General features: G+C 40.0%; 1 protein-coding gene and 1 pseudogene across 2 annotated transcripts in view; both read right to left on the bottom strand.

Moving 5' to 3' along the window:
* The window catches only part of REST (RE1 silencing transcription factor), a 136,374-nt gene that overhangs the window by 30,441 nt on the left and 80,215 nt on the right, over nucleotides 1–25,718 (bottom strand). Inside the window, exon 1 of one of the 2 annotated variants that reach the window (XM_074229358.1) lies at nucleotides 654–738. The exons of the other annotated variant lie outside the window; for it this stretch is intronic. The gene's annotated coding sequence lies outside the window, so the exon portion shown is untranslated. Of the gene's footprint in view, nucleotides 1–653; nucleotides 739–25,718 lie in introns of those variants that run through there. 2 annotated transcript variants of the gene reach the window in all.
* LOC141516294 (E3 ubiquitin-protein ligase RNF170 pseudogene) lies at nucleotides 21,980–22,756 on the bottom strand (annotated as a pseudogene).

Here is a 25,718-nt window from a genome sequence, read left to right on the forward strand (position 1 = left end):
GGCCCGGCCCCGGGGAGCAGAGGAGCGGGGCACCTGGGCCCGGGAGCAGAGGAGCGGGGGGCGCCCGGGCCCCGGGAGCAGAGGAGCAGGGCGGCCCGGCCCGGCCCCGGGGAGCAGAGGAGCGGGGCGGCCCGGGCCCCGGGAGCAGAGGAGCGGGGCGGCCCGGGCCCGGGGGAGGAGAGGAGCGGGGCGGCCCGGCCCGGGCCCCGGGGAGCAGAGGAGCGGGGCGGCCCGGGCCCCGGGAGCAGAGGAGCGGGGCGGCCCGGGCCCCGGGAGCAGAGGAGCGGGGCGGCCCGGCCCGGGGCGGCAGGAAGTTTGTTTCAGGACTAGAGCGCCGAGCAGCTCCGCTCGCCCTCGCGGCGCGCCCCCGCGGGCCCCGGCTCCGGCCCTTCCGGGGGTCCCCAGGCGCCCCCCCCCAGCCCGCGCCGCGGCCCCCGCGCCTCCGGCCGCGGCGGTGCCCCCCGCTCCCGCTCCTCGGCCTCACCCCGCCCGGGGCCGCCGCCGCCGCCGGAGCCGCGGGCTCCGCAGATCAGCCCTGGACAGCGCCTCGCCGCCTCCTCCTTCCTGCCGCCCCGCAGCCAGCCTACCTGGGGCCTCCCCGCCCCAGCCGCTCCTTCCGGCCGGGCCCGGGCCTGGGGGAGGGGGGCACTCACCGGGGCTGGGGGGCGGGGGCGCAGCACGTGTGCGCCCTCCTCGGCCTTCTCTTTGTGGCGCGCAGGGTCGGGAAGCGTCGGCCGGAGGAGGACCCGCCGGCGGAGCGGGGCTGGGGGCTCGGGCCGCGGGGCCGGGGGAGGCCCCGGGGGCGGGGGGGGGGGGGGCCCGGCCGCAGGTGGCTCTCCCGCCGCGAAGGCGCCTCCGGCGGCCGCTGCCCGCTCGGGGCCCTACTGCCGGGCCCGGCGGAGCCGCGGGGGCCGCCCGAGCCCGAGTGTCCGGCTGCAGAGGTCCGGGCTGCTGCGCCGCGCGGCCGCTCGCTCCGCACATTCCAGCACAGGAGGCAACGCGGCGCAGCCCGCCCGCCCGCGCCGCCGCCTCCGGCGCGACACGCCCCCCTCCACCTCCTCGTGCGCGGCCCCGCGGCCCGGAGCGCGCGGCGCGGCCCCGCCTCCCGGCACGTCCCGCGGCGCCTGGGCTGCGGCCGGAGCCGGGCCCGCTCGGGCCGCCGCGCTCGGGCCGGGGCCGCCGCCTGCGCCCTCCCGGGGCCCGGGGGAGCCCCGGGGAAGCACGTGCTTGCGCGGGGCGCGGGGCCCGGCGGTCCGAAGGGGCGTGTCCCTCGCCTTCGCTTTGGGGGGGTCCGAGCTGTTTTCTACCGGGGCGGTGCTCCAGAAAGGGCCCTGGCGTGGCCCCCGTGGGCGAGGTGACGGCGGAGCGGCCCTGAAAATGGGGTCGGGCAGCGGTTGTTGGGCCACCGACCCAAAAAAGTGCAAAAAAAGCAGGTCTGCATGCCAGTCCGCAAACATTCATCTCACAGAAGTGGGAAACAGTCCCAGGGTCCCAGGCTCGGGGTCATGCGACCGCAGCCCCTTCATTTCCCAAGGGAGGACACAATGGATGGATGCATGGATGGAGGAAGGGCATCTCACCCTCCTGCTCGGGTTCTGCCCAAGTGCAGAAGGAGAGGGCACGGGAAGGAAGCGAGGGTGGGACAAGTCACCAGGATGGCCAAGGGAAGCCGTGGGGCAGCGGTGGTGGTGGGGTGGCAGTTCTGCAAGAGGCGGCAGCGGAAGGCCAAGCCAGCCAAGCATCTGCCTCAAGGTCTCCCGGGGAGGGAGAGCCAGGATTCTGGTGCATAGGCCGAAGGGGGCCTACTTGAGATGTAGCATCACAAAAAAAGAGACCAGAGACCCAGCCCTCAAAGATCCTACAGTCTCGTGGAGGAGACTCCCCGGGCAAACAAGGGCACACAAAAGAAGCCAAAAGGGAAACCATGAACAGAGAGAAGGGCACTGTGATGAAGAGGGATTAGGGAAGGCTTCCCGGAGAAAGGAGGACTTTAGTTGGGACTTAAGAGGGTCAGTAGTGAAGCAGAGGCCTCCTTTGAGGAGTACAGAAAGGCAGGGCCTCCTCTGGAGGCCAAAGACTGGAAAGGGAGGAAGGGGAGTAGGTCAGCAAGGGCTTTGAATGCCAACAGAGCATTCCGTATTTGATCCCCATGGTCATGGGAAGTCGCCGGTGGGGTGGCATGATCAGGCCTGTGCTTTAGGAAAATCACCTTAGTGGCTAGATGGAGGATGGCTTGGAAGAGAAAACAGACTAAAAGCCAGCAAGCTGTTGCAAGAATCCAGATTTGATAAGGGGCCTGTACAAACAAGCTTCATCAAAAATAATGTGTAGGGGTGGCTAGGTGGCGCAGTGAGAGTTCAAATCTGGGCTCAGACACCTAATGATTACCTAGCTGTGTGGCCTTGGGCAAGCCACTTAACCCCATTGCCTTGCAAAAAAAAAAACCCTAAAAATAAATAGAAATAATGTGTACCTGTACATATATGCAAATAAGCACTGATACATATGCATAGTTTATCTTTCCCCTCTCACCCCAATATTGCTCAAAGCACCCCTTTCAACCTGTTAACATACTGCAATCAAAGTGTTCTAAATTGCTAAAACCACCTGGCTGCCCATCCAGGGGAACTGTCTGACCCCAGTGTCTTCCTTGACCTTTCTTCCCCAACCACCACCTCTATCTGGCCCCTGGGGTGAACTGTGTACACTGTGTCCCTCCTTCCTACTATAATTCACTAATCTAGAACTGGGCAATGTGAAACAGTGGAAATGACTCTAGACTTGGAATCAAAATGCTTGAGCTTTTAATAATTCAGCATTCTTTTTAAACATAATCTCTTTTAAACATAAGTTCCTCCAGAGTAGAAATGGCTTCATTCTTTATATTTATATCTCCAATACCTGGCACTTAATAAACACTTATTAAATGCTTGTTGATTGATTGATTGATTGATAGGCATTTCAAACTCAGCATATCCTAAACAGAACTAAAATCCTTCCTTGAACAATTCCTAACTGTGGTCTTAAAATTCTATGGTCTCTCCACCAAACCCATGTAGTTGACTGGATTTGAACTCAGGTCCTCCTAACTCCAAAGACCTTCACTTCACCACCTAACTGCCCTGGCTACTTAACTGCCCCTCCCCCCTATTTCTTTCAGAGGTTTTCTTTTTTAAAAAATTTATTTTAGGCAATGGGGTTAAGTGACTTGCCCAAGGTCATACATCTAGGCCATTATTAAGTGTCTGAGGGCTGATTTGAACTCAGGTCTTTCTGACTCCAGGACCATTGCTCCATCCACTGCTCCACCTTACCCCCCATTTTTCTTAAAGGAAATCATCCTGCTCTACACTCAATTTTACAACCTCAAAGTCATCTTCCATTCTCTTTTACACCAGCATGCTAAATCAATTGCCAAGTCTTTTCTTACCTTCTTATTTACACATTTTTAAATTTAGCTGTTGAATTAAGGCCTTAATTATCCCAAATGTATACATTCACAATGACCTCCTCATTGATTTCACTGACTCCAGTGTATCACCCATCCATCCATTCATCCATCTGTCCATCTAACCATCTGTTACACAGCTTTAATATTCCCCCACTCACAAAGTGATATTCCTAAAGGTTTGATTCCTCCTCAAGGGGTTCACTATTTCTTATCAAATCACAAATCCAGTTTGTCACCTAATTAATGCCCTTTTTGATATGACTCCAAATCTATCAATCAAGACTAATTTCATGTCCTTCCCTCTCATTCATTCTTCATTTCAGCCAGTTTCTTAGTTGTTCCCATTTCAGAGATGGGATCTCCCACTTTTGGCCCCACCACAATCACCAACCAACATTCGTCAACCTCATCTCTGCTTCTTAGCCCAGAATTTAAGGGAATTTAAACAAACCATAAGGTTCAAGGCTTTAAGTGTTTCCAGTTTGTCTTTTGTGAAAACTCCTCACATTCTTCAAAAACCCTGAGAAGACTCATATAAATTTCCAAACATTTAAATGAGTAGGAACAGATCAATTAATATAATGACAATAATCTCATAAAAATAAATTTTGAAAGACTTAAGAACTCTGATCAATTTAATGACCAATCACAATTCCAAAAGACTCATGATAAAACATGCTACCCTTCTTCTGATAGAGACATGAGGGACTCAAGGGTCAGAGAGAGGGGGGTTTTGATTGGTTTTTTTGGCAATGGCCAATATGGAAATTTGTTTTACCTGACTATATAATTATAATAAGGATTTTCTCTTTTTTCTCAATGGGGGGGGGGGTCAGGGGTATCTTGGAAGGGAGAAAAAGAAAATTTTTGATTACTGAAAAATCTCTTATTTGATTTTTAAATTTATGTGTTGAATTTTATGTACTTGGATTTAGCCTAGTCCTCTAGCCTGGGAAGATCTTTTCAAATCATGTCATCTGATGTGTTCCTTCCTAATTTTGTTCCATCTGCAAATGTGATAACTAAACCATCCATTCATGCCTTTTTCCAAGTCATTAATACACATATTTAACAGAACAGGGACCACCACAGGTAGGAACCCATGGGGACACTTTATTAAAGACCTTTCTATTTGATCTCAAATCATTAATGATCACTTTTTGGGGATATCCATTAATCCAGATTTGAATCTAGATAATTGTAATCTAATTGTAATTTCCTTATTTCTCTAGCCATTCCTTAAAATAGTAACATGAAAGCACTGTTCAATACTTTCCTTGAAAAATTAAAAAAAAACACTCAACTATGTAAACTCTAGCTAAAGCAGAGGTTCTTTATCTTTTATTTTATCTTGGGCTTCTGTGGCAGTCTGGTACAAACTATGAACCCTGATTCAGAATGTTTGTTGCCTATGTTCATAACTGAAGAAAATGCTTACATTTTACTTAAAAGTTGGTGAAAATCAAGATTTTTTTTTTTGCCCATCCATGACCTTTAGGAGGGGGAATTCCCAAGATCTTAATCTCAGATTAAGAATCCCTGACCTAGAGCATTCCCAAATCAAAGAAGGAAATTATATTAGTCCAATATGATTTAGTTTTATTTTTTTTAAGGTTTTTGCAAGGCAACAGGGTTAAGGGGCTTACCCAAGACCATACAGCTAGGTAATTATTAAGTGTCTGAGGTTAGATTTGAATTCAGATACTCCTGACTCCAGGGCACCACCTAGCCACCCTACCTAAAGACCTGTTTTTGATGAAGCCATGTTGGTATTTTGTCATAGGACCTTTCAAAATTTTCATTGTTGTTGTTCAGATGGCTCTAACTCTTCCTGACCCTGTAGTTTTCTTAGCAAAGATATTAGCATAGTTTACCATTTCCTTCTCCTAAGGCAGAGAGGTTAACGGACTTGTCCAGGGTCATGCATCTAAGTGTCTGAGGCCTAATTTGGAGTCTTCTTGGGTCCCGGCCCAGTCCTCTATCCACTCTGCTACCCAGCTGCCTCTTTTCTAATTTTCTCTAGTCATCCCTTAAAATAATATGGTCTAGAATCTTGCCAGGAATTCTTTCCAGAAAGTCAAGTTCACTGACCCCTTAGTTTTCAGACTCCATTATTTTCCCCCCTTTAAAAAAAAACTGACTCAACACATAAACTACTTCAATTCTGGGGCACCTCTCCCACTCCCAGAGATCACTGGGCAAGGACACTAGCCAGTTCTTTTTTTTTTTTTTAAGATTTTTCAAGGCAATAGGGTTTAAGTAGCTTGCCCAAGGCCACACGGCTAGGGAATTATTAAATGTCTGAGGTCACATTTGAACCCAGGTGCTCCTGACTCCAGGGCTGGTGCTCTATCCACTGCACCACCTAGCTGCCCCTAGCATTTCTTCACTAATTTGCCTTTCAGTTATTGTTATAAGATCTGGCTCTCATTTCTTTCTTTAAATAGTGGTAACTCTCCTTTACATACCGCCTTATGGTATATGGTCACTTGCAGGTAAAAAAGCAGGGATGGTTTTCTCTGCTTTACAGTGGAGGAAGCTGAGATTCTAAGCAGATAGCTGATTTGCCCATAGTCATACAGTTACAAAGTGTTTGAGAAAAGACTAGAACCATGTCCTCTGAGATCTGAGGAATAAACAGTCCAAGCCTGTGGTCACTGGAAAACATTGGAAGGTGGCTTACTTCATATTATTTTGCATAGTTTCCCTTCCTTCATGTTCCTGTTGCTTGGACCTTAATGAATGAATAAAGAAAGCATTTCAGGGGCGGCTAAGTGGCGTAGTGGATAGAGCACCAGCCCTGGAGTCAGGAGTACCTGGGTTCAAATCTGGTCTCAGACACTTAGTAATTACCTAGCCGTGTGGCCTTGGGCAAGCCACTTAGCCCCGTTTGCCTTGCAAAAATCTAAAAAAAAAAAAGAAAGAAAGCATTTCAGTGTTTACTAAGTCTCAGATATACAAACAGGAAAATAAGACAAGTCTAAGCTTTCATGCTGCTCACAATTTAATAGGGGAACTAGCCTTAGGGAAGTGTCAGCTGCAAGCCTGCTATAAGGGGCCCACGCACTTTAGGGTGCAGCAGATACTTTTTTTTTTTAGATTTTTGCAAGGCAATGGGGTTAAGTGGCTTGTCTAAGGCCAAACAGGTAATTATTAAGTGTCCAAGGCTGGATTTGAACTCAGATCCTCCTGATTCCAGAGCCACTGCTCTAGCCACTTGCAACTCCTAGAGTGCAGCACAAAAGGAGATAGACAGTAGTGCATTTTCTGTAATGACAATTCCACACGAATTTTTGATACTGAATATTTAATATTGCACCATGGGCCTTAACAGTACTAAATATTTGTAGTTTGGCATATAGTAAAGGAAAACTTTTTAAAAAGTCAGATATTGGGAACAAATGACAATTGATCCAATAATTCTGTACTTTCTGTAAAGTTTCCAACTCTAATATGATTCTGCCCACTTCATCTCAATGAAGGCTTCTTCCCTGAGTATTCTCATTCCCAAAATGCCACAACTATGTATTGTTTGCCTATATCTATAATAATATTCTTTAATTACTGTCAAGATCTGGGTGATTTGATTTTATTTTGCTTATAATGATTTGAAAAATCATTATATGCAAAAACTTCAAATGGATTTATCAACTAATATATTTTTCTTAAAAGAACTTCTTGATCATTCCATTTCAAGAGACTGTCCTTAGAAAATAGGTTTTTTTTTTCCTGGTTTTGTATATTTTTTCTGATTTTATATTTTTTTTTCAATAATACTTATTTTTTTCCTGCCCCTTAACTCCTTGGGGGGGAAAAATACAAAACCCTTATAACAAACAAGCAGAGTCAAGGAAAAAAAATGTTCATATTGTCCATGAACAAAAATATTTTTCATTATGTTTTTCTTAAAATGTCCAATAATTGTTATTGTTGCTAATAAGTATCAAGCCTCTGAGGCTGGATAGAACTCTAGGGCTGTGCTCTATCTACCTGGCTATCTAGCTGCTCCAAGTAATTTTTGAAGACTGCATCTCTAAAACTTCCATAAAATCATTAAAATAATTTTTAAATAATTAGAATTATATCCTTAGATAAATTTTTTCTTCTTTTCAGGTGGACCATTAAGTTTAGCTTTATTTGTATTATCAGATACTTTCCATTCCTAAGTATTTAGTTAATTTATTTTTCAGATAGAAGCAAGTAATGTTTCCTCTGTTTTTCATCAAAAATTACCCCTATATTTCATTGATACTTATGTTAAGCAGAAGAACAGGCACAGAATAAATCAGCTTTTCTGTTGTTGTTGGGGTTTTTTTTTTTTAGGTTTTTGTAAGGCAAATGAAGTGGCTTGCACAAGGCCACACAGCTAGGTAATTATTAAGTGCCTGAGGCTGGATTTGAACTCAACTACTACTGACTCCAGGGCCGGTGCTCTATCCACTGCGCCACCTAGTTGCCTCAGAATGAATTAGTTATAATGGTAAAATAATTACATAAAACAGTAATAATAATAATGATGATGATGATGATAAAATAGCTGCCTTTGGTTAGTAACATTTTGTGAACAGAGGTGAGAAGGGACAAGGAGCGAGTTGCAAAGTAGGCAACCTCTCCTGCCCACTGTCCCAAAACGTGACCCAAGAAATGATTCAAGTTGAGGACTTTTCGTGTTATGCACAATGAGTTGAATTAAGGGAAGAATGTTTTGAGGATAGAAGGTATTGTGCATGTTGAACAGACTCCAGGGAAAACAAAAATAAGCAGCAAAAGCAGAGGAAAAGATTAAAGACCCCCCCAAAAGAGAAGATAATACAGGATCCAGAGTCCTTGGGCTGGGCACAACCATATTTTTGGCATTAATATCAAGTCTGATAGAAGATATCCTTTTTTTTTTTAGGGTTTTTTTTTTGCAAGGCAAATGGGGTTAAGTGGCTTGCCCAAAGCCACACGGCTAGGTAATCATTAAGTGTCTGAGACCGGATTTGAACCCAGGTACTCCTGACTCCAGGGCCGGTGCTCTATCCACTGTGCCACCTAGCTGCCCAAAAATATCCTTTTTACAAAGTCTAATTAAAAGAACACTCCCCCCCCAAATCATTGTGATAAGAGCAGTGAATCCCCACTAAAAGATCTAAAAACCTTCTAAATGCAGAAAGAAATGAGAGGAGGGGATGGGGAGTGTAATGAGTTAAAGGGTAAGGGAGTAGGATAAGAGGGTCTACAGAAGGGTTTATAGATTAATGGAGGGTATAGAAGGGGGTATAAGGGAGGGATTCCTTAAAAGGCAGATAATTCAGAAATAGGAGGGCAAAATAGAGAGTAGAAGTAGAGTAGGAGTTTTTTAGTTTTTGCAAGGCAATGGGGTTAAGTGGCTTGCCCAAGGCCACACAGCAACCTAGCTGTCCCCATGCTATATATTTATGTGTATGTATGCAGCTGTTTATATGTGTGTGTGTGTGTGTGTGTGTATGTGTGTGTGTGGTTGGGTGCATATGTATATGAGTATGCATGTAAATATGCGTGTCTATGCCCATATATGTGTGTGTATATATATATATATATATATGTCTGTGTGTGTGTGTTTAGGTGCATATGTATGTGAGTATGCATGTAAATATGTGTGTCTATGTCTCTCTCTCTATATATATATATGTATATATATGTCTGTGTGTGTGTGTGTGTGTGTGTGTGTGTGTGTATCCATATGCTTAATCATAGCCATCCAGGAGGTAGGTGGGAGGAAAAAAAATAAGCAGTGCATAGTACAAAACCTACAAGAGGGGGCGGCTAGGTGGCACAGTGGATAGAGCACCGGCCCTGGAGTCAGGAGTACCTGGGTTCAAATCTGGTCTCAGACACTTAATGATTACCTAGCCCTGTGGCCTTGAGCAAGCCACTTAACCCCATTGTCTTGAAAAATCTTAAAAAAAAAAAAAGAGCAACAAAATCTACAAGAAAGCAAAGATGGACAATTTTGTATCTATAACTTTTTGTTTAGGGTTTTTTTTTTTGATGAGGCAATGGGATTAAGTGGCTTGCCCAGGGTCACACAGCTAGGTAATTATTAAGTATCTGAGGCTACATTTGAACTCAAGGTACTCCTGACTCCAGGGCCGGTACTCTATCCACTGCGCCACCGCCCCAAAGATGGACAATTTTGAACACAATGTTTAATATTATATAGGCTTTCTTGAAATCAAAATTTATCATTTTATATTATGAATCCTCTATGTTTTGATGTGCACATGACTTTTTTTTAAATTTTGTAAATTAAAAAAAACCCCACTACTCTGCCCTTTCCACTATAGCATGTTACCTCTCAGAATGCTCTTCTTACGAGAGGGTATAGATTTTATGACTCTAGTAACTTAAAAAAGACATGGAAGGAAAAAATACTTTCTTGTCATAAAATTCATCTGAAATAATAGCAATAGTGGTAGTACCAGAAATAGTGGTGGTAGTGATAATAATAATAATCTAAACATTATATAGCACTTACTGTTTGAGGCACTGTGTTAAGCACTTTACAAATTTTATCTCATTTGACCCTGATAATAACTTTGGGAGATGGGTGATATTATGATCCTCATTTTATAGATGAAGAAACTGAGGCAGAGGCCAAGGGACTTGGATGAGGTCATACAGCTAATATCTGAGGTGTGATCTGAACTCAAGTTTTTTTTTGACTTCAGGCTTGGAACTCTTCCATTACCTAGTTGTTCCCCAAGTAACTGCTATGCAATAAATATTTTATTTCTCTAAGCTAATCAATCAATAATTACTTGTTGAATCCTTACTATTGTGTTGTGGAATGGAGGGAATTAAAGTCTTCCTCAATTAATAAATGGTCAAAGGATATAAACAAGTATTTTTCTTTTTTTTGATATTTTAGCTCATTTTTCATATCCCACCCCATCTCCCCCACCTCTGTTACATGCAAAAACAGGTTTCAACATTTACTTCCAAAAACCTTGAGTTCCTAATTCTCTCCCTTCCTCCCACCCCACTCCCCTCATTGGGAAAGTAAGTTACTTGATATGGCTTAAAAATAAGTATTTTTCTAAGGAAGAAATCCAAGCTATCAATAGACATGTGAAAAAAATTTTCCAAATCACTAATAGAGAAAAGCAAACTAACCTCACACCCATCAAATTGGCAAAATTAACCCCCCCCCCGAAAAAAGAAAAGAAAATGATTAATGTTGGAAAGGGCTGATGGAAAACAAACACATGAATACGCTGCTGAAGAGTTAAGAACATTCTGGAGAGCAGTTTGGAAAGATGCCCTCCAAATTACTAAATTTGCATAGGCTTTACCAGAAATATACTACCAGTCCTATGCTCCAAAGAGCGCAACGATGCAAAGGACTCATGTGTGGAAAGTATTTATAGTGTTGGCAAAGAACTTGAAACTAAAGGAAAACCAATAAATTGGGGAATGGCCGAAAAATGATGTAATGTGAATGTAATAGAATACTATCATGCCATAAAAATGATCACAAGGATGGTTTTGGAGAAATTTAAGAAGACTTGTATTAGCTGGAAAAATATGAAGTGAATTGAATCAGGAGGACAGTTTATATACACTAACATTAATATTGTAAAAATAAAATGTTGAAAAACCTTAAGGACTTTGATCAATGCAGTAACCATGATTTCAAAGGACTAATGATGAAGCCTGAGCCTAACACAGAATGCATTTTTTTTTTGCCATGGTCAAAATAGATTTGTTTTGACTATGATAATTTGTCACAAGGGTAAAAGGAAAAAAATAGATTTGTTTATTGAGGAATTTTTCTTTTATTTTTTAAAAAATTGTACTGACCCTAGAGAAAAATGAGAAGAAAGGGATGGGATAAGGGGAAATGGGGGGAGGGGGGAATAGGTGATAGAAGAGAGATGATCGAGGGAGAGGGTACTCAGTTATAACACACTTTTGGACAGGGCCAGGATGAAAGGAGAGAGAGAATAGAATAAATGAGAGTGAGGAGGAACAGAGTGGAGGTACAGCTAGTAATAGCAATGTGGGAAAAATATTGAAGCAACTTCTCTGGTGGACTTAGGATAAAGAAAGCAACTCACCCCAGAGACAGAGCCATTGGAATCTGAACACAGTGTGAAGTATATTTTTTTTCCTCTCTCTCTATTCTTGAGGTTTCTTATCTTCTTGGAGGGATATGTTTACTCTTATATTTACTCTTATAACACATTCAGTTTACAACAATGTATAGCATGGAAACAATGTAAAGACTAAGACAGCCTTCTGTGGGGGGGGGGGGAGGGAGGGTGGGGGAAAAATTGTAAAATTCAAAACCTTACAAAAATGATAGGTAGATATTATTATTGAACATAATTGGAAAACAAAATGTTAACAGATAAAAAATAAAAAAACAAAAAAAGTACTGATACTTTTGTGGTCAATTTTTTAAAATTTTGAGTTCCAAATTCTCTCCCTTCCTTCAGAAGGCCAATAATATAATGTACATGGAAACTCATGTAAAATATTTCCATATTAGCCATGTAGCAAAAAAATATTGGTACTATGTATTTTCCTCCATCTTATTTTCTAATGTTTCTCTCTTTCACACACACACACACACACACACACTCACACATTGACAGTCTGACCCTGTCCTTCCTCTAAAGTCTGTGTTGCTTCTGACTACCGCTTCCCTTAATCCTCGCTCCTGCTTATCACCCCACTTCCCCTTTCTCTTATCCCTTCCTCTCTTGCTTTGGTCTTGAGTAAGACAGACATCTATTAATTTTTAATTTAAAAAGAAAAAAGTCAAAATAGTCCCTTTTTAGTAAAATTTTCAGAATGCTGATATCAGACTAGATGATATCTAAAACTCTATCCAATTCTAAAATATTTTGTGAGTCTGTGGCATGGTCCCTGATCTCAGGTACATTGTGGTCTTTTTAAGATGGGAAAACTAACATTTATCAATGATAAAAGATTCTTTTCTCTTATTTTCATGATTGAACTTTAAGGAATGGCAATTTAAACCAAGCAAATATATCTGATTTCAAAACATGTAGGTGATTAAATGGATATGCAATAAACGGATTAGGTGATGATGATGATGATGATGATATTGATGATGTTTGTCCTTCAAGTTCTGGTGGATGTGTGGAGAGTCTGGGAGACCATTTCTGGCAGAGTCAGGACTATATATCTGGGCATCCCAGATTTCTCAGGTCTGATTTTGCAGAAACCACCATTAGGAGCAGCTAAGACAGGGGCTCATCTGCCAATCATGCCATATTTAGACCACTATTTCTTCAAAGAGGAGCTGAGCTGCTTATCTGGTGTCTCCATGAACACTTCCAGATGAGGTCTTTTCCAACCTGGAGCTTCTTTAGTGATACTAAATGAATATTTGTTTCGAAATTGTTGAAGGAAGGAATGGTTGCTTCCCTTCATAATATCTTGGGGCAAACCTCAGTTTCCTCATCTATAAAATCGGGGGGGTTGAAACTAGATTACCTAAGTCTTTGATCTCATGATGTTATGATATGGAGGAACTCATGAGGGAGCACACCCATTCTGGATGGCTCTATACTGAACTAAACTCTCCCTTCCTTAGAGGATCCATCTGTCACTCCTAGGTTTAGTCCCTAGAGTTACACAGAATCTTTTGATCTTCTATGCTTGAACTTTAAGGAATGGCAATTTAAACCAAGCAAATATATCTGATTTAAAAATATGTAAGTGATTAAATGGATATGCAATAAATGGATTAAATAATGATGATATCTATAAATATATATATATATATATATTTCATATATTTGAAGGCCACTCTGATATCTTCAAGCTCCTCAATTTATTTCTTATCTCGGATACATCATCAATTCCTTTTCACTATCCCAGTTGCTCTTTAATATGTCACTGCTTCTTTTACATATACATGGGACCCAGAAATGAACACAGGAATACAGATTCTGACAAGGCCATAGCACAATGGAACTATTATTTCCCTTGTTTTAGACATAATTTTAAGGAGTAGAAATTAGATAGGATGGTGGTTTGTTTATTAATAATTAATTTCATTTTTAAAACATCAAATTAATACTGATTGGAGATAAAGAGATAAGATCACTTTACTCCTGATGAGGCTGTGACTTGTTTTGGTTCTTGTAGAAAGTAATAGAGTATCATACAGTAAGAGTTTCAAAGTAGTTCAACAACCCTACCATTATCATTATACCCTAATGATGTTATTGAATTTTTAAATAAGTATTCTTACAAAAACATTGTAAAACTGAGAATAAAAATTGAAAATAAATCATGGCTCCAATGACTGGCTGATGCCTAAACAAATGGTGGGAAATTTAAAATAATGGAAGCAAAGATTATTAAGCACTGGACAATCATTATGCATATATCAAATCTAGTATGTACAGAAAGAATCATGAATATATGAATGACAAGTTCAAAATATTTGGAATGACATGAATGATAATTTGAATGACAGAAATATATGAAATGACAAACGTGAAGAACAAGAAGAAATAATGGAAAATCTTATTTAAGTCATTCAGAGAAGAAATCATCTATAAATACTAGCTAAAATTATTTAAGGAATAATAAACAGGAAAAAATTCAGAAAATATGCAGAAGAAAAGGAATTGAGAAGGGTCACAGAAGTAAAACTAGATTTTTTGTTTCCATCTTGTTTAATATACTTTTAAAACCCTAAAAGTATCAAGCTTTCAGTTTCAAGTATAGTGCATTTTAAAAATTCTTGTTTGTATTTGGGGAATGTTGTTAAGAATAATTGTTTAAACCCTTCAGCATCGGATGAACACTTTATGTTTATGGTTTCAGACTTTTAAAATGTATTGTTTAAATCTATTCAGTTGTGTTGAAATTATTTATCATTTGAGATGTTCCCCCTTGGGGCACAAGGGAGGGATACTATGCAAAATTATAAAATAAAAAAGACATCAATAAAGTATTTTTGTCCTTCATTTTCTTTTTTTTTCAGGTTTTTGCAAGGCAAATGGGCTTAAGTGGCTTGCCCAAGGCCACACAGCTAGATAATTATTAAGTGTCTGAGACCGGATTTGAACCCAGGTACTCCTGACTGCTTTATCCACTGCACCACCTAGCCGCCCCATCAATAAAGTATTTTTAGAACAATAATTTTTAAGGATTTTATTTATTTTGAGTTTTACAATTTTTCCCCTAATCTTGCTTCCCCCACCCCCACCCCCCACAGAAGGCAATTTGCCAGTCTTTACATTTAGAACAATAATGTTTAAAAATAAAAATTTAAAAAGGGGCAGCTAGGTGGTGGTGCAGTGGTTAGAGCACTGGTCCTCGAGTCAGGAGTACCTGAGTTCAAGTCTGGTCTCAGACAGTTAATAATTACCTAGCTGTGTGGCCTTGGGCAAGCCACTCAACTCCATTATCTTGCAAAAATAATAATAAAAAAAAATTCGAAGTGTTCATGTTACCTTTTGTTTTTATATCAGTTATTTTATCTTAACCACTTCCCCAGTGAACTTTGCCCATGATACATTCCTTTTGGTGGGACTACTCCCAATAACTGAAACTCAAGAGCTGGGACCAGGGTGGGGGACTGAAGGGCAACTACCCCAAAATTCAAAGTCTATAGGGGGCGGCTAGATGGTACAGTAGATAGAGAGCATTGGCTCCTGGAGTCAGCCAGAGTTCAAATCCAGCTTCAAACTCTTAAAACTTCCTAGCTTTATGACTCTGGAAAAGTCACTCAACCTCAATTGCCTAGCCAAAAAAAAAAAAAAAAAGTACTTTATGGGCACATTTCTAGCTCATGAACCCCCATAGATGTGTTTACGTTTATTAGTTAACCAACTGATCAATTAGTTCAAAACAAAGGCATCTCTTAGGACTTTAGTCTTAAAAACAAGTTTTGGGGGGTTTGTTTTATTTTTATTTTTGAAAGGCAATGGGGTTAAGGGACCTTAAAACAATTGTTAATAAAAACATTCCCTCCCATAAACCTGGAACTCCCTTGCTTTCCTAAAGTTACACAAAGCATTTGTGGGAATAGTGATCACTAGAGTACTCTTGTAGAGGCACAATCAAAGGAAATACATGTGGACACAGGAAATCACACCTTCAATGCTCCAGAGCCCTTAACATCTTTTCCCTTCTCATCTATTCTGGATCAGTTTTGTTTACAGGTCTTTGCTATCCATCAAAGTGCTTCTAGACTGCCAGTAAGACTTTTCAACTAGAAGTCCTGTAGGCATCTCAAATTCAACCTGGTCAAAAGAGAACTCATCTTTATTTCCAAAGCCACCCCTCCTAGGCCTTTCCTTCCTATAGTTGAGAACATCACTATCCTTACAGTTATCCAAATTTGAAGCCTCAGTGTCATCTTTGATTCCTTACATAGTAATCAGTTTCCAAATCACATTTTCCTAATGTCTGGTATGGAGGGATGAGGTGTTGTTGTTTTATTGGGTTTTTTTTTCAGAGAATTTATGAAATTGGTGAAGTAAGGATTTTTTATACACTTTTAAGTAGTTCTGGAGCAAGGAGTCTTTAAAATTCAATCTCAAGGAGTGGGGAATAATGGAAAGGTACACAGTCCCACTTTGAAAAACTTTCAAGTCTCACCTTGAAGGGGCTGATTAAGAGCCTCTCTCCCAAGACCAGAAGTGGAAAAAAGAGATGCCTATGCAGAGGGTTCACCTTGGTGGAGTTTCAGTTGGGGGAAATGTCAGTAATATTAGATTGGTTGTGGCTGGGGTGAACATAGAGACTAACTGTAGCCTCCAAACCATGCTTTGGATTCTTCTGCAGAATGGAAAGCCCCAGAAAGTGTTTGGGGGGATAGGGGTAAACAAGAAGCTTTGAGGGACACCCTTACTTCCCTGTTCTCTGGGTGTCAGGGGAGGGCTCCCAGCATTGTAAAGGTGGCTCCTATGGAGGCATGAATTAACTAGGTGTTTAAAAACCATTTGCTTTGTTAGAAATACCCTAGTCCAAATTCTGTCTCTTCCAAGAATATCTACCTTGATGGTTACAGCCAGAATTGAACATTTTATAGACCAGGAAACAGCCTTAAATGACTTCTCCCTCCTGGCTGTCTACTGTCCAAGTCCCAACTAAACTCCCCACCTCACCTTCTACAGGAAACCTTTCAACACTACCTTATTTCCATCCCCAATTCCAGTGCCTTCCTTCTATTGATTATTTACATGTTGTCCTGGATATAATTTTCTTGTACATTGTTGGCATGTCTCCCCCATCAGACTATGCACTCCTTGAGAGCTAGTACTGTTTTTTGTGGTTATCTCTAAAACTAACATAGTAGGTGCTTAATAAATATTTACTGACTGACTGCTCCAGGTTCTGCCCTCTCTGGCCAAAGAGAACCAGTCCAATGCCACTCCAGATGATAGTCCTTCAAATACTTGAAGATAGGCATCATATCCTCCCCTCTTATCATTTCTTTTCCAGCTAAATATCTAATATTCTGAACAAGAATTAATAAGCCTGTTGTACATACCATTCACTGTAATTAATGCAGAGAAGATAAAAATAAAACTTTAACCTGAGAGGATTTGCTTTTTTTTTTCTTTTGTAGGAGTAGAAGGGAATATTGAATTTTTTTGACATTGAGTTTTTTGATAAATGTATCGATTCCTTTCAATTTAGTGTTTTTCTTTTGTTTTAATATAATCATATTATCCTATTCTTCAAGAGCAGGAGATCAATAACTAAAACAGCATACTGGGTCTGGGAAAGAAAGGAGATTGGTAAGTTGAGGGAGGAACACATTGTGTTTGACTAGTACTTGTAGGTAAAGAGCCCTGAAATAAAATAGAAAGGGATAGAGTACTGAGTGCTAGCCACCTGGCTCAGAGTCCTGTGGATCTTTCCTGAATCTCTTTCATGAATTCCCAGATCACAACTACTCACTGGATATCTGTACTTAGATGTGCAGTAGGCAACACAAATCCAATGTTTTGTTTTGTTTTTATAGGGAATGAGGGTTAAGTGACTTGCCCAAGGTCACACAGTAGTATGTATCTGAGGCTAGATTTGAACTCAGGTCCTCCTGACTCTGGTACTCTATCCACTGTGCCACCTAGCTGCCCCTCAAATCACTGTTAAAACCATTATTTACCCTCTTAACCTTCCAAACTTTCCTTTTCTCCCAAATTGCCTGTGTCTATTAGGGTCACTTCATCTTTCTAATCATCCAGATCAAAACCAAATATGACTCTGATCAAGGACAATTCTAAGATTTGTGATGAAAAATGCCATCCACATCCAGAGAAAAAACAGTCTGAATGCAGACCAAAACATACTATTTCCACTTTTTAAAATTTACTTTTTTCCTCTTTAGTTCTAATTCTTCTTTCATAACATGACTAATATGAAAATATGTTAAATATGATTTGTACATGTATAACCTATATCAGATTACTCATTGTCACAGGTAGGGTGGAGGGAAGGGAAACATGTGAAACTCAAAAGCTTACAAAAATGATTAAAAAATATCTTTGTATGTAATTTAAAAAACAAAATAACATTAAAAATGTGATTCTTAGATCTATACCTATAACTCTTATCCTTCTGAGCTCTGGTTGCACCACCAGCTAACCAGTGGACATTTCAAATTGAATTTCCCCTAAACATCTAACATGTGTAAAACTGAATTTATTATCCATACCCACCCGTCTTTCAAACTTCCCTATACATTCAAGAAGACTACCATAGATTCTGGTCACCCAGATTTGCAATTTCAAAGCCATCCTTGATTCTTCCCAAAGCCAACCAGTTGGTCAAGCTGTCCAATTATACCTCCATAGCTCTCTTGCCCCAAACTGAAACAGCCACCTCCATAATTCAACCTTCATCCCATCTCACCTGACTATTGAAATAGCCTCTTCATTGGTGTCTTTGCTTCTATTCTTTCTCCTGCTCCAATCCACCCTCCAAACAGTACCTACTCAAAATCTTCTATAGTTTTTCCTTTAGGACAAAATTCAAAATTCCTCATTCTAAGAGTTAAGGTCCCCCACAATCTGGCTTCCATCTACATTTCCAGATTTACTTTGAATTACCTCCTTCATGAATGTGATATTTCAGCCCAGTTTATTTCCTTGTTTGTCCTCAAACTGGGAATTTTTTCTTCTTCCTCCTTGCTTTTGTCCAGTATCCAGTAACTGGAATGTACTATTTCTCTTCGTTTTCTTGAAGGCTCATCCAAATTACCAGCTCCTTATGAAAAACCTTTCACCAGATGTCTGTTTGTTAGTGATGTCTACTATCTCCAATTAATTTTTTTTGGGGGGAAGGAGTATCAATATTTATTTGAATTAATCCCATGGGAAAGCAGGTTCATGGGCTATAGAACAAAACAACTATGCAAAGAGATATAAAATTATGGACATAAATATGGACAAAGAGTTTGAATAGGATGCCTTTTCTTTATATTTCTTTTGAGGGAGGGGAAGGGAAAAGGAAAGGGGTATAAATGGGGAGAATCTCTGAACTGGATCATAGAAGAGAAAGAACAGAGAGAATATCTTATGAGAAAAGTTTTATGTGAACTGGGGAGCAGGAAAAATTACAAAAAGGTTACAGGTAGAAATATGCCGATGAATATCTGTGTCAGTCATATTCATAGGTTGTCTTATCACAGGTCTAATATTTGGGCAAAAATAAACAACTGACTAGAAAATAGTGGTCAACATTTTTAGGAATTTCTTCACCAGAGTTCCCTGCATCAATAAAAGCCCTATCCTCATTCTGTTAGCAGAACTACCCTTTCAGTTGACTTGGGGGCAGATCCATACAACTCATTAAGACAGTATGGCTCTTTCCCTCCAGGGGTTCTAGAAAATAAATGCTTAAAGGTGGATATAAAGTTATTAAATCTCATAAACTTCTGAGTTCCCAAGTTAAGAAGGTTGTACCAGTGACACTCTAAACCCTCTCTGATACACATAAAGATGGTGCTAATGTAATAATAGACTTTTGGTACCCAGATGATGACTCACCACTGAAATACAAGATTATGATTCAGAAACCCAAATAAATTCCATTGTTCTCTCCCTCTATATCAACAGCAATGGAGTTGACTAAGAGTTCCTGGAGGATTGGCTAGTGTCTTCTATTTTTAAGACTTGCCTCATTGCAACCAATGCTTCTAATCACATAGTGGAGGTTCAATAAATATTTTTTATCAATTTCGAAAAGAAACCACTTTGCAAATTATGAAAAACATCAAAAATCAGTGCTGTGGTCTGAGAAAAGACAAAATAGAAGAACATGAGTTACTTAATATGAAGAAAATAGCTTTTTCTTCCCCAGGTCACCCATAACATACATTTTCTTTTTTTAAAAAATTTTTTATTAACATTTTATTTTCCAATTATATACAATAGTAGTACCTACTTATCATTTTTTGTAAGGTTTGGAATTTTACAATTTTCCCCCACCCCCCTTCCCTCCCCCAAACAGAAGGCTGTCTGATAAGTCTTTATAGTGTTTCCATGCTATATATATTGATGTATACATGATGGAAATTGAATGTGTTATAAGAGTAAACATAAACCTCCCTCCCCCCAAGAAGATAAGAAACCTCAAGAATAGAGAGAGGAAAAAAATGTACTTCAGTCTGTGTTCAGAATTCCAATGGCTCTGTCTCTGGGGTGAGTTGCTTTCCTCATCATAAGTCCACCAGAGAAGTAGCTTCAATATTTTTCCCACATTGCTATTACTAGCTGTACCTCCACTCTATTCCTCCCCACTCTCATTTATTCTATTCTCTATCTCCTTTCATCCTGGCCCTGTCCAAAAGTGTCATAATACACATTTTCTAAAGGCTTTGGGGATTATTAATTTTCCAAGCAAGATCTTGAAGAACAGTTTTGTTAAAAGGGTTCTTCTGAACTATTTGTTTAACAAAGTATGAGCCAGAGGAAAAGATGCAAACTAAAGAGCACTCTTGCTAAAGTCTTTACTTTCAAAAGGCCATCCCTATATTAATTGTAACATAGAATTACTTCCTAAGCATCTGCGTTCTGTGAACAGATGTTTGTTGTTCTATCAAGAGTAGCTCAAAAGATCCTAAATGATTGTATCAACAACCTTCTGTTGGCTCCCTCTAGGTGGAGGCATGTGAATTGGTGCTTAAGAGTGACAAAGCTACCTAGAATTGTACGCAGTTTTTAACTCTTTTCATTTAGAAAATTTTCCTGCACTTTTAAGTTCACTTAGGAAGCAGGATAGAATTTTGTTGCTTACCATCTAAAATACACATAAAACTGTACTCAATGAATGAATTTGTTAATATGAATTAAGAGTTAAAAATATTAAATCTCTGAATGAGATTTGTGCATATAAAGCTAGATTCTCTAGTCTCCCCTCCAGAAAAGTTGAAATACTATACTAAATTGAACTGAATTTGGATAAAGAGACCTGAAGGCTATAATAAACAAGTCAGGAATGCTTGTCTCATTTTATGGCCATGCCCAGTATCTCTCTATATGTTTAGAATAGCATCTGTTTGACAACAATTATTTTTCTTTATTTTGAAAATTTGTTTATTTTAAACAAATACAAAATGAGAAAAAGAAAAAACAAAACACTGCCATGTATACAGCAGATCATAACATAGAATTCAATATAAAAATAAATTTCCATCTCCAGAAAAACCTACATAAATATTAAGACACTGTTTTCAAAGCTTCCCAACTTTTCTTTGTTTCCTTGTTGGTTGTAATCTGTTCTCTGCAATGTACTTTTTTAGTTTATCTTTTTAACCCTTTCTGGATATATATACCTCTCCTCAATATATATATATATATATATATATATATATATATGTATATATATGTATATATATGCACACACATATATGTATATCTATATAAACACACATGTATATACACTCATGTACTTATTTGTCATTAGATGACTGTTTATTTCCCTGTTTGTTGCCTGGTTTTTTTTGGGGGGGGGGTTAGGTTTTTGCAAGGCAAATGGGGTTAAGTGGCTTGCCCAAGGCCACACAACTTGTTGCCTGTTTTCTTAGAGTGGATCGCATCTTCCTTCCTTCATAGGTTCAAACCTTTTCATGTTTTTCTAAATCAATCAGCTCATCATTTCTTTTTTTTTTAATTTTATGTAGCATTTTACTATAAGAAAATTATTCATTTATAATATCTATATTTCATATGGGAAGGGAGTGGATGAATTCCATATTTAATAACTTTCTAAAGCCAATTGGTTTATTTTTGAGAGAAAAAGTCACAATGTAAAAATATTCCTTTTTCACTTAATCCCTTCCATATAGTGGCCTTTTCAGAGGATATTATTTAGTTCCTGAACAAATAGACATGGTTTAGATGTTTAAATCTAGCTTCAGTATTACAACCTCCAATACACTGATGCAGTTCCAGTTAGCAAAATTTCCTAAGATGTATTTGAATCTAAAAAATGATATTCAAGTGTTTTGCTATAGTTCTCTTGAATGGTTTTCAACATAAGCTCAAGCAACATTCATTTATTTCATCTGTTCAGCCTTTGTGTTATCACTTCTCCATACGTGATGGAGTATAAGCAATAAAAAGATGACAAAGAAATCATCTAGAAATCCTAGAATTCCAAACAAGGCTTCAGGAACAAAATCCAAGGGTGATATCAGATAGAAAAAAGCTCCCAGTAAACAAAGTAAAATCCTGATGCGGAACATCCAGGAAAGGCCCCCAACTGAAAACATTTCCCTGAATGCATGTCTCAGTAAAGTGGGCAGATCCATAATCCTTTCCACAATCGATCTGAGTTGTCCTGAGAATCTTCAATTATAGTCGTTAATATCTTGATGCAATTCTGAAACATTCTGAATCTGATTTTCTTCACCAAATACTGGTAAGAGTTAAGGTAACCGTTTGTCCGCAGATTGGACAACTAATGGCCCTAAGCCACGAACCATATTGCCAATATGCAATAATGCAGGTACCACAAAAAAGATGTCCACAATTTGTTTCAATAGGAAGAGAAGCCTGATGTAAACATATTGGACAGGACATATCAGTGTAGAACTGCTGTCGAATAACAGCAGGTGCATCCTGATCTGTCTGAAGTTGTTCCCGAAGCACCCGGATTAGCTCTTGATTATCAGGGTGAATGTTTTGCTCTGTATGTCTTAAAAGTATATATATCAGTGTAGCTTTGAAAGCAAAACTGATCACAACTGCCACAAGGACTTGGTTGCTTACTCCTTCTATAATTGAATCATCCAGTTTCAAATTCTGAATTTCAGATTGCTGTTTGTCCATTCCAGTTCTGGGGAAAACCTGCCGCGACGGCCCAGCCCAGCCCAGCCCGGCCCGGCCCGGCAGAGGCTGTGGCCGCGTGGCTCTCGATCACCTCAGCTCATCATTTCTAACACTACAACAGTACTCCAATCCAATCATATCCTATCTGAGAAATTGTCTATGAATATTTTCCCCCAATTTTCTGCATTTCTTCTAATCTTGGCTACATTGGTTTTATTTATATAAGAAATTTTTATTTTAAAATATTGGATACAAAATTATTGGATGCAATCATTTCTACAAAGTAATAACTTAAAGCTTTGACCAAGAATATAATTGCAGCCACAATTAAAACTTCACATTCTATGATGAGCAGCAGACCCAAAGAAAATGAGCTTTTTTTCATCGAGATAGTTTTCATGGATTTCTGGATGACTGTCACACAAAAAAGTCCATAGTATTTCCTCCTTGTTCTCCTGGCAATTGGCCTAGAGGAGCAACATCTTCTCCAGGGTTGCTTTTCTTACTAACAATCCGGCACCTTCTATGGCAGCCAAGATCAAAGAGTTTCTTTGGCCTTTAAAGTCTTCCTCTACAATCCTTATTATTCAACCTTCTGGGACTCTTATGCCTGCTTCAACCTCTGATTATTTCATTTGAGAAACCTCAGTCGAGCTTCTCTGCCTCCAGCAATGGGACCCCTGAAACTGACTGACCATGGAAGCTTCAAGAAAACAGAGCCTTGGGGCGGCTAGGTGGAGTAGTGGATAAAGCACCAGCCTTGCAGTCAGGAGTACCTGGGTTCAAATCCAGTCTCAGATACTTAATAGCTACCTGGCTGTGTGGCCTCGGGCAAGCCACTTAACCCCATTTGCCTTGCAAAAAACCTAAAAAACAAAAAAGAAAGAAAACAGAGCCTCAGTTGCTTACAAGGGTTCTTCAACCATTCAACGAGGCTCTTCATCTTCTCTATAGGAACACTGACCATCCTGCCAAAGACTAGTCCATGTGACTGTGTGATTCTTCAATTAACTTCTGTTCACTTATCTGTCTCCACCATGTAGACATATAGAATGTAAGGTCTTTGAGGGCAAAGATGCTGATTTTTTTTTTTGCTTTTGCTTATGTATCTCAGCATTTGATTAATTTGTATTTGTTTAATTTGTTTAATTAAATTTGACTGAAGCAAATACTCTGGCAAGGAATTAGGGTTTATACCATTCCTGAAATCTTATTCTTCCTGACTCCAGGGCCAGTGGTCTACCCACTATGCCAACTTGTTGCCCAGAAACATCACTTTACCTTAATTTCAGATCTTTTCTGTATTGAGGCTTTCAGAAGTGGATCAACCTAACCTCTGAGTTCTAAACAATATAACTGACCTTTTAGCAACTATCTTTTAATATTTAAACAACTTAGATGACTTGCCCAGATCATTAGGGTCTGCAGGGGTCTATTGCAGTTGACAGTACAATAAAATGAAAGGTGCCTCTGTTAATGGTCAGTGCACTGAGCACCCTATTCTGGTTCCATGTTGAGATGAGACTTGGTTCATTCACTCACAAGTGACTGAACAGTAAACAAGAGGAAGTTTACTTTTCTCTAATGAAGCATATGGCAGTAAGGGCATTGCAGCAGTTCATCTCCAGGTGTGTGTGTCAGTAGTGCAAGTCAATATTGTAACTTGCATGGTCTTCAGAAATCCACCAAAACAGAAAGTTCTATGAGGGGCATTTTTATGTCCTTGGGTGACCAGCAATCTGTCAAGGGAAACAGGTGCCAATCAAGTACCACAGTTACCTTTGTTGCCTTTAAGAGAAAACTAATTCATATTGAAGGAAAAGGGGAAATCTTAGTAATTAATGATTAATGAAAGTCCTATCATTCCTTCTGACTTAAAATCCTATGATTCTGATCCTAGGTTTAAAGCTGAAAGGGACCTCAGTTGTCATTTAGTCCAGTCCTTTCAATTTAGGGATGAGGATCTGAGTCCCAGAGAGGTTATATCTAACATGAGGTCACCCAGATAATTGGCAGAGCTAAGGCTTAAACTCCAAACCCAGAATGCTTTTCACTTTAAAGTGGAAACATCATTATCAGTTTAAGCTGAAAAACAACCCTATCTTTCGCATCTTTCCCCTACCTCTCACCTTCCAAGCCTTTCCTGGCAGAGTATCCAAAGGAGGATGGTGACAGGAATCAGGTGGCTAGAGTTATACATAAAGTCCTTAGGTTTCCTCGGCATTATTCCATTATTTTGTTTCCATGAAGGAAGTGATAATCCTGGATTAACCATTAAGATTCCTTTACACTTTTCCAGGAAATCCCATATGGTATTTGAAGTAGTAACAACTACTGGGTTTGAGGATAGAAATTTATAACTGATAAAGTTCTTAATTACTGTTCTTATCAATGGGTGATTGTTCCTGCAGATTGCGCAAGCCCTTAAGTCTGTAGAGAGAACAGAGCACTTTGCCAAGTCTGGAGAAGACAGAAAAGAAATCAAAGGTATAGGAGAATGCTAGTCATTTTTGTGCATGTTGGTACTTAACAAATGGATCTGATCCAAACAGATGCAATTCTTACTCAGTATGGAGAAACTCATAAGATATGAGGCATGGTCATATAAAGTATCCCTGAACTTGTGATGATAACCCTCAGGACTCTTTAGCTGCTCTAACCAACTCCGTTTAGTTACAGTTGAACCCTGTGCTGGCAGGCACTGTTAGGGATACCTAAATACAAAGCACATTCATTGCTCTTGAGGATCTTATAATCTCAAAGATGAGACAAAATATACAAATGAATAATACTAATGTAAGGCAACATAAGAGAGACAAAGGTTTGGCTATGGTTCATGGACCAGCTGACAGACTGCATCTCACAGGCTTGGTAATGAGCTTATTTATTGTTCATTTGTTTTTTCATTTATGGGTTGTTAGCCTGATCTCCTTTGAGAGACCATGAATGTTACTGGAAGATTCTATTAG

Source organism: Macrotis lagotis, chromosome 3 (genome assembly GCF_037893015.1).
Source record: "Macrotis lagotis isolate mMagLag1 chromosome 3, bilby.v1.9.chrom.fasta, whole genome shotgun sequence".
Taxonomy (NCBI): Eukaryota; Metazoa; Chordata; class Mammalia; order Peramelemorphia; family Peramelidae; genus Macrotis; species Macrotis lagotis.